This window comes from Solanum lycopersicum, chromosome 4 (assembly GCF_036512215.1).
Source record: "Solanum lycopersicum chromosome 4, SLM_r2.1".
Taxonomy (NCBI): domain Eukaryota; kingdom Viridiplantae; phylum Streptophyta; class Magnoliopsida; order Solanales; family Solanaceae; genus Solanum; species Solanum lycopersicum.
The window spans coordinates 65,005,003-65,018,599 of NC_090803.1; positions in this window are offsets into that span (position 1 = coordinate 65,005,003).

Sequence of the window (13,597 nt, forward strand, 5' to 3'; positions counted from 1 at the left end):
AATTAAAAAAAATGACCATTTTTATTTTTTGACAACATTTTAATTTTAACTTTTCCTATATCATGTTTAAGAGTGTGCTTGGTATGAAGGAAAACATTTTTTGAAAAATGTTTTCCAATTTTCTCATGTTTAGTTTGGGCAAAAGTTTTGAAAAAATATTTTCGAAATCAACTCTTTTTTTCTCAAAAAAAATGTCCCTTCAAAAATTAAGGAAAATATTTTTTCAAAACTCTCCACCAATTTCAAATTAAACGGAATGAGTATTTATTTGATAAATATGTCGATTCAAAGTTTAAAATGTGACAAGTAAAAATGAAGAGGAAAAAAAATATTTATTTTAAGTGCTTTTGACGGAATTGAGCTGTTACTCTCAACCAAAATTTTGTGAAATTAATTTTCAGTATCGACCACTCACCACTAGTCTCGCTGACGTCACGTGTATTTCATTTCACGAGATTCTTTCTGGAATTTAAATTTTAAAAGCTTTTTTTCTTTTGTCACGTGCGTTTCCTAGTTATTTGGAGGTAACCTCACGTGACATATAAAAAAGGGAAAATTGTAAAGGTATTTTTGACTAGGGCTCTTTTTAAAAAAATTGTAATATACTTAGATAATGACCAAAAGATTTGTTTCATGTAACGTATAATTTAATTTTAGTATGTCTATATTTTCTTTTTATTTTATTATTTATTAAATATATTTTATCTTTTCATAGTAATTATATCATGTGTCCTATTTTTCTTGTAGATTTATATCATTGAAATTATAGATGTCTGACATTATATAACAACAACATTAACATAATCTATTTAAACATTATATTTCATTAACACAACATAGTATGATATAATATCATACTAAATTTTTTCTCTCCAAATTGTTGTGTGTGTGGGGGGGGGGGGGGGGGGGCGTATGTTTAGGGGTAGGATGTGACTCAAGTACACGTTGCAATACTACTTATGTTTTTTTTTCTTTTTCTTCACATGTATTTATACTTAAAATACGTTTCTATTTGCTATAGTTTTGTGTACATTGTATTCAGCAACTAAGTGAAGCGATTATAAAGAAATATTATATGGTAATGTACAACTTTATTATATAAATTATTTAAGAAAATATCTACTTAAAAAATTGTTGTTATGACAGAAATACTTTTATTTCTTTAAAGGAATCTACTATATAATAAAGAATCTTCATTGGAATGAGAGGATCTAGTTGTTGTATTTATTTTGATACCCCATGGATACTCTAATATATTATTAAATAAAGTTATCAACAGTTTGCAGTTTTGATTCCTAGGATTGATTGGCTATATAAGTAGTATTTTAACTTTTTGAGTCTCGAGATATGAAAATAAAATGTATTTTATATCCTGTTAAAGTACAGTGTAAGATAAAAATACAATATCAACACTGCTACTTTGAAAACTCAAAATAAAGAACTATATTCTTTCTATTTTGTCTTTTAGCAATAATTATTTTTAAAGTAATTAACATTGATTATTAATATTTATAAAATCTTAAGTAAAAGGAATATATATAGAGAGAGATATTCTCTTTTTATCAAAACATAATCCTTATTGAAGAGATATTAACATATTTAAAACAATTAAAGCTAAAAAATATAAATATGTATAATTTTTTAATAGGTGTGTAAATAAAAGATGTGACAGATAAATTGATTCGAAAGAAGTATAATATTCAGATACTTGTTGTTAATTTGTACAAAATTAGAATGAAAATTACAACTAATATTAATTGGCCTCTAATTTAAGGTTCAAAATGAGAAAGTAGTAGAACCAATTGAGTGCAAGTTTACCAACCCATTTTCTTATGTTTTTCTCTTGCACCAAATTAGCCTCCCTCAATTGATTAAAAGAATAAAATGCAACCAGTGAAGGTGGTCAATATTGGACATATTAAATTTAATTACTTTTGCAAATTCAAAGTAGGGTTTCTTTCTCTTAAAGTTGGTCTTGCAGCCAAGAAATTAAAATAAGAAAAATAGGGCGGCGCCTCATGTAAAAGCTGGAATCCAAACATCTATATATTTCTAATAATATTTCATTAGAGAAATCGTTTAACACAATTACTCCCTCCATTTCCGTGACACTTTTTGAATTACGAGATTAAAAAGATTTCGTAAATAAGCTGTCAATCAAATCTAAGTGATTTGACTTTTAAAAATAAAAGTATCACATAAATTGAAATAAATTCGAAGAAATACTAATTATATGCTAAGATTACTATTTTATTTCTTTTTTAACACCCCACTAATTAACATATGACTTATTATTTTAATTTTATATATTAGTTTGAATTAATCAAATCCGATAGAGCACTTGATAAGGACGATTATTGGCTAAAGTTGCTTGGCTTGAAGAGTAAGCTCCAAATCAGAAGGCAAATTAATTAGATAGCTTGGAATTAGTCTTTCGTCATATATTTCAGTTACAAATAATATCCAATTAAAATTGAGATAAATGGCACGTCAGAGACACATCAATAATCCAAATCTTTTGTTCATCCATATCAAAGTCTTAATATAGTCTAGTAATTTTTGAATGCATATATAAAGCCACACACCAAGTAATTAAAGGTGATTTAATCGTTATCCTTGAAAAGTTTTTATTGATTATCGAATATTATTCTGTCTCATATTAATTAATCATTATATTAAAAATCATTATATCATATTTGTTGATCATTATATTAAAAATTGTTGTTTTATATTAATTTTGCATCTGATAAATTTAAGAAAGTACTAATAAATTTTTAAGAATACATTGATAAAATTCTCTTCTTATTTTTTATTACTGAAACATAATATAAAATGAAAAGTGATTAACAAATATGTTCGGAGAATATATATCCATAGTTAAGCCACTTACACGAATTATACATTCAAATTATAAATACGTTTTTTTTTTTGCTTCTCCTGATTATTCATAAACAATAATTAAGTTTTTTCCCGATAATTTAATCTTTTCAACAATTTCTCAAAGAATATCTTAAAATTATTATTGTTTCGTACTTTTTTAGGTTGGAGAAAAAGAAAGCTGATTATTGGAACATATCCAATAAAACTGATAAATATACTGTAAAGTTTGAATCACACAATGATTAAACAACTTATATTAACTACGCTGATATTTATTATACTAGTTAAGATCGATTAGAATTACATTACAACTATGATTAAATTATTTATCATTATATTATAATATTAATAAATATTATAATAAAACTATAAGTATAATTAATTTAGAATCCTATCATTTAGACATAGATTTTAACATTTTGGTTGCTAATAATAGTAATAGTCATGTTGTGCACTCGTGCTTCTTGAACATGGGCACGTGGCTTTCCTATTCAATTCGTCATAAAACTATGGTTGATAAAGTCCAATTAGAAAGTATGTATAAAAAGTGTTTTATTTATATGATGTGATCATTACATATCGATTATAAATGCTAATGCTTAGTTTTCTAGCCATAAAATATATAACCCTAATGAAATAAAATATCTTTTCATTGGAAAAAATTATTGATTTGTAATCTCTTTATTTCATAATCTAGTCTTAAATAATGTCATTTGTTTAAGTTGACAGAAGACAAATTGATTTAATTTAACCAACAGATTTTGATGACCCCAAATAAATCTACTACAGTAGAATAGACACAAAGGCTATAAAAGTGGAAGATGACGCATATATGCATTAGTGCAAAGTAGATTCCCTCCCTTCTATTTCTGATTTGTTAGTTCGATTTTAAGAAAGTAAAGAATATATTAAAATATTTTTAATTTTGTTGTTTATATTATAAAGTTATAATTTTTCCAACCTCACCGGCATCTTTCAATTTAACGGGAAAAACGTTGATTAACAAATGGACAAAAAAAGTAATGGGACTAAACTGTCAATTACAGCTTTTACAGGGCCGCCAATTTATCATTACATAAAATATGAAGGGTATGTTTCCGCCGACATATTTGGAATCTTTAAGATCCACTTGTTTGATGATAGGGACATATGTTTCACTTTTCTAACGTGAGATTCCGTATCTCCTTTAGTTCTGGAACGTCAATTCGGTCCTGTTTATTGGCCAAACATATTTCGTTTTCAAATAATAATAATAATAATAATAATAGAATCTGCAAATTAAGATATGCTTTTACCTTACAATAATTGTAGAATGAATTTTACACCACATGATTATTTTTCAATGGCTAGCGTACATATATTTTTGGGATAAGAGTCGCGTGTAGTAATTTTAGTTGTTAACATGGGATTTTTGGCCTCGTTGGATAATATTTAGGGAAAATTGTATATAATGGCAAATTAATAAATTAAATTAATTGGTATAATCATTCTTTGATTTAATTGTCCCGTAGTAAACTGTTTGTCAGTCATCTCTCTCCCTCAAACTCTCGCTCGCCACTCTCCTCTCTCGCTCCATCTCTCGCTCGCTTTCTCTCACTTTTATACAAACACAAGTGTATAAAATTTGCTTCTATTTGTATAAAGCGAGAGGAAAATGCATAAATACATATATTTTTGTTCCCTTCTCTCCCCTCTCCCAGATCTCGCTCGCCACTCTCCCTAATCTCGCTCGCTACCCTCACCTATCTCGCTTATACAAACAGAGAAAATTGTATATACACATGTAAAAACATATATTTTCGTCCTATAGACTTATAATTATACAAAAAAAATCACTGCCCAGTTTCTTTTGTCTTTCTCTCTTTCTCGTTTTATACAAATTCAAATTGTATATAATTTCTCTCTTTCTCATTTTATACAATTCGATTCAATTTTATATTCCCTGCCCAAGTCTCTTTTGTTTTTCTCTCTTTCTCATTTTATACAAAATTCAAATGGTATATAATTGTTCTATACACTTATAATTATAAAATTCGTTTTATACACTTCGTTTTATACAATTCTCCGCCCAAGTCTCTTTCTCTTTCTCGTTTTATACATTTCATTTTATACAATTCGCTTCAATTGTATATGAATTGTGAATTATACATTTATATGTTTGCTATGGAGTACAGTTATGCAAACTTTGTTATAACATACAAATATGAATTTTATGTTTGCTATATGTGAAAGTTGCCATAATATTTATGGGATTTTGGGCCCGATCAAATAACATCACATTTTTTTCGATCTATATTATATAATATTTTTAACTTGATCAGACCTCTATTTATGAGTCAATCGATCCGAGAAGGCGGAGTATGTTATTGCATCATATATATATATATATATGAGATAAGTTATCGTATTATTTTATAGTTTTAATTTATGATTATATATGTAGGTCTTTATATTTTATGATACTCTACAAGTTGTGTTTAATTTTATTACAAGTGTGATAGTTTATGCATTTGTTCGCATTATATATAAATTCTAGTTATATATACTCTTGACGGCATCTCAAATATTTTATCAACTATTGTAAGACGCAAGGTGGCAAAGCCTTGTAAGGCGCATGAGTTTTCGCGCCTTGGGCGGCCACCCTGATTTAGACAACGTTAATTTGACCGTTACAATGTTGGCCTTTTGGTTCTAAAATCAATTTTGTTGCTCTTTTGAAATTTTCAATAATCTTTTTCACCCTTTTGACTTTGGATACATAGATAAATGATATTCAATAAAAAATACTATATTTTAGAAGTAGCTAGATGATTTTTATTTTTTTTCCTTACCGTATCTACTATCTGCTTTGGAGCCCAACTAATCAAGTTCTATATAATTTAGGATCTATTAAAAGAAAAACACTTCATTTTAGTAGTTTCTTATTTATAGGTTTGAATCCCTAATTCTTGAGTAAGATCAAAAAATCATATACATCACACCCTAACCTTTAGTATTGATACATGCATCTATATATCACATGTAAACATGATCACAAGTCTAACTTCGATGTAGTTTATTGTTCAAATCAAAGAATCAATGGAACAATAGATATGTGGTTAAATAATACTAAATGTTTATTTCTTTTCGAATATAGATTAGCTTATGTTATATGTATTAATGATGTAAAATTAACTATACAATCAGATCAATTACCAATAAGGTAGTTACAAAAAAATGCATTATAGCATTGATTAAAAACCTAAAACAGATGATAAAGCAACATGCAAAATAATTTTTTAAAAAAGATTAATGAAATAAAAATTTACGTTTCATATCATATTTATCACAAATTTTTGGATGCTTTATAAGAGTTTTTGGCTATATTGAGATTATCTTGGTTAAGTTGTTTTAATTTTTTCAATATAATAATTAGATAATAACTTGGAAGAATAGTATGAATCTCACTAAATTGGTCCCAATAATTATTTTTATATATATATATATATATATATCATTTTTAATAAACATTATTATTTTACAATCTGTAAAATTACAAAAACACTTTTTGTCTTTCTATATGGAAATCACCCTCATTCAAATCATGTGGAAATTAAATGTATCTCAACAATTCCTTATTTACTTCACTTTTAAACTTGGGCTGGACATGCATTACTGGCATTTCCCCTATTAAAATGGTTATTGAAATAAGAGAATGGGCCTATGGACTTGCAGTTTACTAAGCCCAGTCTAGATAATAAATAAATAAATTTAGATACACTTAATTTATTTTATTATATTCTTTAAAATTTTCTATCCTTTGAAAAAATAATAAAAATTCCTACTCTATTCTTTTCTTTTGATATAAAATTTTACGCAATGTATCGTTTTGATACATAAATTTATGCAATATATTGTGACATATGCGATGTATCCGAAATCAAGGCGTGATGTATTGAGACGTTGAAAGATGTATTCGAAATCGAGACGTGACGTATCAAAACTTTTTGGAATATATCCAGATTCCACATCGTTTGAGGAATTTTTGTAATTTGAAAAAAAAAAAAACTGGGAATAGAGTGTAATTACGTAAAAAATTCCTTTATTAATTTTCATGTTTGTGAGTTCATAACAAATGAATCACATAATCGTAGATTTCAAAATACTGAACATAAATCAATTTGGATAAAAATCCAAGAAAGAGCCTATGTAGTTTGATATAAATTTCTTTTGTATAACATTAAAATCAATTAATAGTGATGCTCAAATTAATTTTATTGCCAAATAAAAAATAAATGTTAATGAATTTGTGTAACCAATGCACAAATATGTTATCCGATTTGATAGGCTGCCTGTCGAAAGAAAAGAGTTATCAACTGCATAACTATTCATTATGTGCTATCTCTATTGCGCACATAAGATCATTTCCTCGATAGAAAATAAAAAGCTAATTAAATTAGAAAAGAAGCAAGGTTAAAGATATAATAATTGTTCACCATCACTTTATATAACCTATTTACTTAATGAACTTTCCTTTCTTTAAATTTTGTTTTTTTTTAAAATTTTTTTTATAAATGATTCATCACTTGACTCCAAACAATCATTATTAATTTGGGTTTTGTGATGGACCTACGACTGAAGACCAACCCATTTTTGTTTTTGTCCTTATGGTCTCTCTGCTTAATAATAGAGACACTTGAGGGCTATAAAAAGCCTTAAACCAAGCTTGAATCTTTGTACTCTTATTGGTTTGAATGGGCAAATGATACTGCTACTGCCACAGTTTTGGACCACTAGCCCATCTCTTAAAGGTTACTCTTTACGTCAAATTAACGTGATATTGTTTAACTGTACATAAAATTTACAAAATAAAAAAAGACTGTGTGCTTATTGATAATTGACTTTTTTCTTTACAACGAAGTGTTTTGTGAGACCTATTAAGGGTAAAATGAGGATGATGTTATTAAACGATAGTCACATTAAAAAGAAAAGGTGATATTTCTTTTGGACATATTTTTTTTAAAAAAGTGTTGAAAATTAAAACAAAGGAAATAAAACTTTTAGGATCCAATGAAAGGGAATAATTATTTTTTAGCTTGTCATTTTATAATCATGTCAAATTGTACAATTGAGTTTGGTTCTATTAAGTTGAACAGCTTTGAGACAAGAAACATCGAATAATCACTCATTTGGGTGTGTCTCAAATAAGTCTCATATTTGATTAGTGAAGATATTATTTTTTTAGAAAAATAAATTTTAAAGAATAAGTTAGATAAATAACTTGTATATTAGAGTCCATTTGAATTAGCTTAAAAGACAATCAAACCTATTTTAAAGTTCGTTTTTGACTTCTGGAGTGTTTGATAAATATAAAAAATAACTTAAATAGGTTAAAAATGACTTAAAATAAGATATGAGGTGTTTGACAAGATTAGAAATAACTTTAGATAAGTCTAAAATGACTTAAAATAAATCACGAAATGTTTAACAATGTAAAAATGACCAAAAATAAGTTTAAAACAACTTAAAATAAGTCGAAAATCAAAAATAAATTTCTCCCTACTTTTTATTTTTAACTTTAAAATCATTTATTTAATTTTTTATTTTTAACTTAAAAACTATTTTTTAAAACCAATCCAAACGGGCTCTTACTCCCCCACCCCAAACTCACCTCCACCCCATGCACTTCATATTCACTCTCATAATGTTATGCCTAAATTATATAGAGGAAAGGTCAACATTACCCCTATATTATTGGATTTGTCGAGATTACCTTAATCCCCTATCATTATTTTCTACCTTAAAAATTATCCTTACGATTAACGATTATCTTATTGACTTAGTAGAGCATTATAGAAGTATATGTCATACTTCTTTGCTGATCCACGTGATATCTGATATAAAGAATGACTCAACTCATCTTAATCTGTTCAATCCTTTCCATAAACTAAGAAAAAAAGGAAGAAGAAGAGAATTTCACTTTAATTATTTAGCTACTACATTTAGTAGATCAGAGGAGTAATTGGTAATACCATTTCTAATTAATTAACCAAAATTTGAATTATGGAATTCTCCTTTTGAATTTTAATTTAGTTTGTTATTAAAAGGTATAGGGCCCATAGAAGATCCAAGTATACCGGACCATAAAGGGAAGTGGACCACATGGGCCGATAAGACCCACCATTGAATGTTTTATTTGTCATTTACCTTCAGAAAGAGACCTCAATACCACATAAGCCCAAAAAGCCCATTGGATTCTCAACTTGTGATCCTCCAATAATTTGTTTACCATACCAAAATAATTACTCTTCCTGTTCGTTTTTACTTGTTCACTTTAGATTTTACACGATTCTTAAAGAATAAGCAATGATCAATATGAATATGTTATAACAATATTCTTATTAACTAATGTATAGTCTTAGGTTCTGAAAAATAAGTAATGTGGAGGATAAAATAAGTGTCAGATAAAGTAAAAAAAAAGGTAAATTAAAAATACAAATTTATGTAGATATCAACAGGTTCATCGCACAACTCACTTCCTTTTCCGAGCCCATTTCCAAGATCTTGAGGAAGAAGAAAAGGAGTAGACCGATGCCCTAGACTAACTGTCAGCTAAGAAAAGTAAATGGTGAATTCAAATCTTCGTGTATCCATTTTGATCTACCATATATTTATACCATTTAATCGACAAGACGATCGTCCTATTTAAATTATTTCATTATATTATATTATTATCATATTATTCCCCCACCCAAAAGAAATCGGGAGCCCCACAAATAATTTTTATTTTTTTAATTTGCTCAAAAGAAAAAGAAAGTAAAATAGGGTTGAAATTATAGAAGGGGGTCCTTGACAATTATTCGAGTCACGCCTTGAATGTGTATTTCTGGCAAAAATAAAATAAAATGGTAGATTACATGAAATGTTTCTTCCAAAAGTCCAGTTCCAATCAAATCTTATTTTTTCCCTGCAGAATATGGGCCCTTTACATAAATTATTTGACAAATCATTTTCCATTTTCAAATTTCTTACAATTTATTATTCTTTTAATATATATATATATATATGGATATTTGGTATGCATATGGGTTGACAAAAGTAGTGTGTAAATGCGTTTAATTTTGATATCCCTTCATCTAAAAATTACGAATATAATAGGTTAAATGTGTTTTTTTATGAATTATATAATATATGTTGAACTTTTTTGACTTATTTGTATGTTTTGTTTTGAAAATTTTGAAATCATTTTTCGTTTTATGTATTTATTTAGGTAAAGTTTTTGACATGAAGAGAGACAGGTATTGAGCAAAGGACGTTAGAAAGCAACGTCTGCTGCTTTGTCGAGTTTGAATAACACTACCTAGTGACATCAACTATTAGGTTTCCCAAATTATTACTATATCATATATTATTATTATTATTATAAGCAAATAGAGACAAATCTACTTAATGTTTTTTTAAAAATAAATAAATAATGAGAATAGGAGAGGGGGTTGGATTAGAAGGTGAAAATTTGAATTATCATTAATAAGGTAAAAGATTAGTTTATCAAATATTATTGTTAGTATTATCTGTTGATTAAAATTATAATTTTTAAATTTTATCGAGAGGTCTTAGATATTTTCGAGCACAGAGAAGATTAGGTGAAAATAGGAACCATTTTCAAAAGCCTGTCTTACTCTACCTCTCTGACTTATTGGATCTCTTGTTGTATTATACTATTCTTGTTTTATTTTTTTTTTATCAATATTTATATTATAATTTGATTAAATTTAAATTAATGATCTCAATTATTTTTTGTTATTAAAATTTAAAATTGAAATTTCTAATAAAAGAAAGATTCTTCTATCACAACTCATGATGTCATCTCTTGCTATAATTCAAGAAACGATAGGAACTAAACTAAAGAAATCAACTTTGGTAATTTTATAAAATGCCAATAATACATTTGTTAAGAAAAAAAATCATATATTTTCACTCTCAAATGTTTACAAATACATTCTAGTTGTAACAAAATTGACTTGGGGTTTGTCTTGAGGAAAATAATTATTTGACAATTCAGTAATTGTCTTCTTTAGGCTGTCATAAACTTTTCCTTTTTTTCAAATCATTACTTACTTAATTACTATTTAAGATTAATAGCAATTTGGTTATATAAATGATATATTTCAAAGTCTAACTTGTACCTGAGTAGTGACTTATTTTGTCTATGTAATAGGAAAAATAACTAAACTCATGTGCTACTAGAAACTCCACGAAGATAAAGATGAATTGTCAAAAAACATAAAAATGATAGAATAGGCAAAAAATATACTAAAGATTTCGAAAAAAATATCAGTTACTACTAGCTTATGTGACAATAAAAATAAAAATAAATATCGATAATTCTAATTTTAGTTCTAATTATAGTATTTGAAACATAAACTCTTGATCTTTTTGCTCAAGAATTTTCACACTTCTTCAGAATTATTAATTGACTACTAGCTTATATGACAATAAAAATAAAAATAAAAATCGATAATTCTAATTGTAGTTCTAATTATAGTATTTGATTAAGCATTTCTAATTATATTACTTGAAACATAAACTCTTGATCTTTTTGCTCAAGAATTTTCACACTTTTTCAGAAATATTAATTGATTACTAGCTTATATGACAATAAAAATAAAAATAAATATCGATAATTCTAATTGTAGTTCTAATTAAGTATTTGATTAAGCATTTCTAATTATATTACTTGAAACATAAACTCTTGATCTTTTTGCTCAAGAATTTTCACACTTTTTTGGAATTATTAATTGACTACTAGCTTATGTGACAATAAAAATAAATATTGATAATCTAATTTTAGTTCTAATTATAGTATTTGATTAAGCATTTCTAATTATACTACTTGAAACATAAACACTTAATCTTTTTGCTCAAGAATTTTCACGCTTCTTCGGAATTATTAATTGTTTAATCATTTAATTATTCCGATATTATCTCAAATTCGTATCATTACTTCATACACTGATTAAAATTAAGTGATCATCCATGCGATTAATTCAAAAGAGGAGGTACATAGCTATATTTTTTGCTACTAGAAACTATGTTATGAATTGTGATAGGGGTGTTTGTACTATCTAAATTGGATAAAAGTTTAATCAAAGACTTAGAATAAGATAATTTATGTCAATGTCTATAAATACTAGCTTGCGGCAGAGTAATTAATTAAATACCATAAACTTTCTCATCGCCGTCAGTATTAATTACTATAACACTAGTTACAAACATTAATATTAACTACTTATAATAATAATAATATTAACATTTCGGCTAACTACTTTTTTCTCCTTTTAAACATATGTCAAATCTAATAAGCTATAATATCAATATTAATTCATTCTCATAAATCATTTGTTAATATGTACTACTATACTACTAATTAAACAAGCACCCCATATTAGAGCCTGACATAACAAATTACGAGGGAAATAATTTACGATCTAAGTCTATATCGCGTATTATTTATCTATTATTAGTTTAAATCAATATATGGATTTGTCTTTTGTGTTACACATCATTTGACTCAGGTCACAAACTCAAGTTCAAATTGAAAAAGATTAAATAATGTGCCATAATAATTTCATAGCACCTATTTTCTCAACAATAATGTTCGCTAGCTCAAAAAGGATGACAAAATAATATTAATATATGGCTCTAAAAATGACCAATATCATAAATCACTAATTTTTATTTTTTTATTTAATTTAATTATATAATAAAAGAAAGAGAAGATGTTAACTGGAACCAACAATCGATTTCTTATCATTGTCTTTTCTTCTTTTTTACTTGTATTATATATATATATTATATAGTTTGAAAACACACATATATTAAAGTCTATTTCTCTTATATATGACAGCCAAAAGCAGTGAACAAAAGTACCAACAAAGACATCTCATACAAAATCAAAAGATATTGTTCCCCAACTTACCTTCACCTTTTTCCCCTTTTTGTTTGTGCCTAATTTTTTTAAAATTAATTTTTTTTTCTTAGATGAATCTAATTGTCATTCTAAATTGTCTTTTAATCTTCTAATATCCTTACCTTTTACACCCCTAAATACTCCTAAATCCTGATCCTTAACTTTTAGGTTACTGTTTTCATCTTTTTCTTTTTTTTTCAAAAAATAATAATAATATAAGTTGAGTTTTTATTTATTATGTTAATTTTGTCCCCCCCAACCAACTTATGAATATATCAGTACAAAAGTAAGATGAGAAAATGCAACTCACATGGAGCAACTCTTTTTTAACTTATGGTAAATCTTGGCATGCAGCTGTACTTCCATTGTAATAAAGCCATGAGAAATGCAAATAAAATAAAATAAAATAACTTTTTTATTTTTTCATTGTTAACATTTGAAATTTTAAAATAATTCAACTCATACATTATAGTATAGTAAGGTACAAATAGACAGATATCATGTGATCAGAATTTTTTTTAATTGTTATTATTATCGCTAAACAATAGTATATAACAAAAAATATATTATTACTGCTCAATTCTTTATTTGTTCTAGTGATTTAATGTTAACTCCCTATGAACCTCAATATATTACCAAGAAAAATAATGTTTTAGGTAACAATATCCAAATGAATCTTAAATGTGTAGGAATTTAAATTTCATCAAATTTCAATATGAATTTTAAAGAAAATACAAAAATTATTACATTTCAAATGGGATCATAGCC